Below are 4,556 nucleotides of genomic sequence, written 5' to 3'. Positions count from 1 at the left end.
GAGGAGGAGAAGGAGGGGAGGAGAAGGAGGAAGAGAAGGAGAAGGAGGAGGAGAAGGAGGAAGAGGAGGAGGAGAAGGAAGGGGAGAAGGAGGGGGAGGAGGAGGAGAAGGAAAAGAAGAAGGAGGGGGAGGAGGAGGAAGAGGAGAAGGAGGGGGATGAGGAGGAGAAGGAAGAGGAGAAGGAGGGGGAGGAGGAGGAAGAGGAGGAGGAGAAAGAAGAGGAGAAGGAGGGGGAGGAGGAGGAGAAGGAAGAAGAGAAGGAGGGGGAGGAGGAGGAGAAGGAAGAGGAGAAGGAGGGGGAGGAGAAGGAAGAGGAGGAGGAAAAGGAAGGGGAGGAGAAGGAGGAGGAAGAGAAGGAGGAGGAGGGGAAGGAGGAAGGGAAGGAAGGAAGGAAGGATTGATTCACATTTGAAGCACTTTGGAGGTCGAAGCAGATCACCAAATACATGGAGATGTGGTTCACTGGTTAAGAGTACTGGTTGCTTTTCCAGAAGACTGGGTTCGATTCCCAGCACCTACATGGAAACTCACAACCACCTGTACTATAGATCCAGGGGGACATCACACCCTCTTCTGGCCTCTATGAGTATTGCATACCTATGGTGCACAGACATACAAACACCCATACACATAAAATAAAATATCTCATCAAATTTTCAATTCAGCCTGATGATTTCTCAGGGCTTATCATTTGTTTTTGTTTGGTTTGTGGAGACAGACAAGGGACTCGTTATTTTTGCCCTGAATTTTGCCCAGTTTGGAAAAAAAAAAAACCTTATCTTCCTGCCTCCTCCTCTCCTGAGTGCTGGAATTAAAGGTGTACACCCACCACTACCCTGCCTCTTTCTCTCAAGTGCTAGACTGCCAGCTTGAACAACAGGCCAGACATTCAAGAATATTTCTTTCTGTCCCACAGCCTCTGCACTGACATTCCCAAGGGCAAACACCTGATCTTTGTTATTCCTTTTACCCAAGGTTGTAGCACCCTGAACACTAAAACAATCATCAAACGTATCGTGGCAAGATAGGGCTGTAAGTGCAAAATTCCTGCTGCTTCATCACTCAAGGCTGGATTACCAAATGCTTTCAGGGATCTGAGGTGCCTTCAAGGCCCTGATGGACTTTCACTGATGATGCAGGTTTTAACTGTAGTATCATCTCCACTCTCACTAAGATTACAGGTGTGCACCACCACCCTTTGACTTGGATGCTATATTATTTTTTAACTACACTGAATGTATAGACTACTTAGAACTTTTACACTGCGTGAGCCAGGCATGGCGGTGCATGCCTGTAATTCCAGATCTCGGAAGGTGGGAGCAACAGGGTCAGGTGCTCTAGATCATCCAAAACTACCTAGCAACTTGGAAGCCAGCCTGAGCTACGTGAGCCTGTATCTCAAAAATCCAAAAAGATCAAACTCAGACTACTTAGTTTTTCCATCGCGTGGCTATTCTGTTCTTTAATGTATGTTTCATACAAACTGAAGCTGGAAGAGTGGAGAAAGTTGAGAGCTGGGTGGGGGTTCCAGTCTTTATGCAGATGTCTCCTTAAAAGCAACGCCCCCATGCACACACACCTTGTTCTCATCCTAGCCTTAATTTGCTCCTTTGCTTACATGAATTGGAAGCTCAGATACATGACCTTTGTGAGAAAAAGAAACCTTGAGGGAACTATTAGGGTCTGACTTGTCTTTAGGCCCTCTATCTTGTACATACCCTGCAGGTGAGAAAGAGGAGCTAGGTATGATTTAATTCTTTTTTTTAATGATTTATTTTTTATGTGCATTGGTATTTTGCATACATGTATGCCTGTGAGAAGGTGTCAGATCCCCTGGAACTGGAGTTACCGACAGTTGTAAGCTGCCATGTGGGTGCTGGGAATTGAACCTGGGTCCTGTGGTACAGCAGCCAGTGCTCTTAACTGCTGAGCCATGTCTCCAGCCTCTGACTTAACTATTTTTATTATTGGATTTTATTTTATGTGTATGGGTGTTTCGCCTGCATGTATGTTTCTTCATCTTACCTGTGTCTAGAGCTCAGGGAGGCCAGAAAAGGGTCTCGGATCCCACAGAACTGGAGTACAGGTGATGGGGAGCTCCCAGGAGGGTGCTGGGAACTGACCCTAGGAATTGAACCTCTTAAACACTGAGCCATCTCTCTAGCCCCAATCTTCTGTTTTTATTCAATTTTGTCTGAGTTTAATACTCTGAATATGGAAGCATATAAATTACTCCCCAAAGTATTTTTCCTTTTCCTTCACAATAATGGAATTTTAATTAATTAGACACAGGGCTTTACAGCTAAAATATACACTTCCTAGTCCCCTTTGCCACTAGCTGTCACCACATTAATATAGTACAGGAGGGAGGAATGGGGCATTGCTCTATTCTGTATTATAAAGAAACATTTGTACTCAATATTACAAAAAGGAATCTGCACGTACATGTTATTAATAGCTTAGAAAATATGCACTGTTAATTGTTGGCTTGTTTTGCATTAAGCTCCCTCCCCCAACCCAGATCTCTTGGGAGGAGCACCAGGTTGATACCAGCAGAACCTAACTAGACTCAGCCTTTCAAGTGCCTGGGCTCAAACATCCACAGGTTGATAACAAGGGAAGAATGAGCAGACAGTGCAGGTCTCAGAAGTGAGGTTAAGCATCTGAACAGAGGGCCAAGACTGAGGTCTGCAGAGATTTGCTGACTCCTTTTGGCCTCCCCTTCCCCTATAACCCAGTGCTGGCTGAAGATGAGATAGAAGGCAGGGGTTGTTGTGGTTTGGTTGGTTTTTTGTTTTGTTTTTTTTTTAAGTGTTGAGCTTCTGCCTTCTCAGATCCCCTGCTCTCCGAACAAAGCACAATTTCAAGATTCAATTCTTATCACTGCTCCTTGGCCTGTGGGGTTAAGAGGCTTGAGAATGCAGGCATTCAGCTTACCAGACAACCAAGTTCATAGCCACAGAACTGGGGAAGACACGTTAAGTGCCTCTTCAGGGCCCTTTAAAACATGATGTCTGCACTCTCTTGGGCCCTTTTCCATTGCCTGATGGCTTGGACATGACAGCAGGCTGACAGTACTACTTGGGCTGTGCAGATAAGAGGCTCCTGTTGAGTTTGGCATGGATTCCTGCCAACCCTGGACCTTCCACCACCACAGGATTCCTTTGTGGGATGGAAATACAGTTAAATCGTATTAAGTTTCTGTGTTTTGAGAACTCGTTGAGAAAAGTACTGAGCCTTACCTTTTCATCTTCTTGTTCTGAACAGTCAGATTGTGTTCTAAGTGCTTTCTCTTCTTTAAAATACACACTGAAAGCGCTAACTTTCTTCTTAGTACCCTGCCTGGGTCACTCAGCTCTCAGGCTTTGATAGACTGCTTTGTTGCTGTCAAGTGCTAAACATTTCAAAAGTTTTTCTTGTTTTAATTCTCTCTCCCTCTCTCTCTGTCTCTCTGTTTCTCTCTCTATCTCTCTGTCTCTGTCTCTCTGTCTCTGTCTCTGTGTGTGTGTGTGTGTGTGTGTGTGTGTGTGTGTGTTTTGAGTGTATGTATGTGAGAGACAGGGAGAGAGAGACAGACAGAAAGACAGAGACAGAGAGACTCACACACCATAGCAGACATGGAATCCCATAGGACAGCTTGCTTGCAGGAGTTGGGTCTCTCCTTCCCCTGTGAGGTTCCAGGATTGAACTCTGGTTGTCAGGATTAATAGCAAGCACCTTTGCCTACTGAGCCATCTCACAGGCCCCTCAACATTTTTCTTCCTTTAAAAAAAAAAGCAAAAACAAAAAGAAAAACAAAACAAAACAAAAAAACCTGGTCATTACTTAGAAGTATTTTTAAATGTCCCTACAAAGCCAGATATGGTAGAATATGTATGTAGTTACAGTGACTGGAGAATCTGGAACAGAAGGATAGCTTGAACCCAGTAGTTTGAGGCCATCCAGGGCAACATAAAGAGATCCTTGGGGGTTGGGGGGAGGAGAAGAAAGAACAGAGCAGAGGAAGGGGAGGGAGGAAGAGAGCCCAACAGAGGAGGGCAAGGTTGTTTTTATATTGTTCATCTCAAATATGATTTATTTCTCTGAACCAAAAACTGTACTTGGCACATGGACTATACAAACCATCTTTAGTGAAGGGCTGGGTTTTTTGTTTTGTTTTGCTTTGCTTATTTCAGCCAGGTGAGGTAGCACACACAAGCCTTTAATCCTAGAACTCCCGGGGCAGAAGCAGGCTTTTCTCTGAGTACAAGGCCAACCTGGCCTTTATAACTAGTTTCAGCCCAGGCAGGTTTACAAAGCGATACTTTAGGTGGTGGTTTGAATAAGAATGGCCCCATAGGGTCAAAGCTTAGACGTTAGTAGTGGAACTCTTTGAAAGGATTTTAAGGATTAGGAGGTGTGAACTTGTTGAAGGAGGTGTGTCACTGGGCAGGGGCTCTAACATTTCAAAAGCATGCCAGGCTCTATCAGTCTATCTCTGTCTCTCAGCCTCTCTCTCACCTCTCACCTCTCTCTCTCTCTCTCTCTCTCTCTCTCTCTCTCTCTCTCTCTCTCTC

Source organism: Grammomys surdaster, unplaced genomic scaffold, assembly GCF_004785775.1.
Source record: "Grammomys surdaster isolate TR1022 unplaced genomic scaffold, NIH_TR_1.0 357, whole genome shotgun sequence".
NCBI classification, from domain to species: Eukaryota; Metazoa; Chordata; class Mammalia; order Rodentia; family Muridae; genus Grammomys; species Grammomys surdaster.
Note: the sequence above shows the minus strand (reverse complement) of the source record.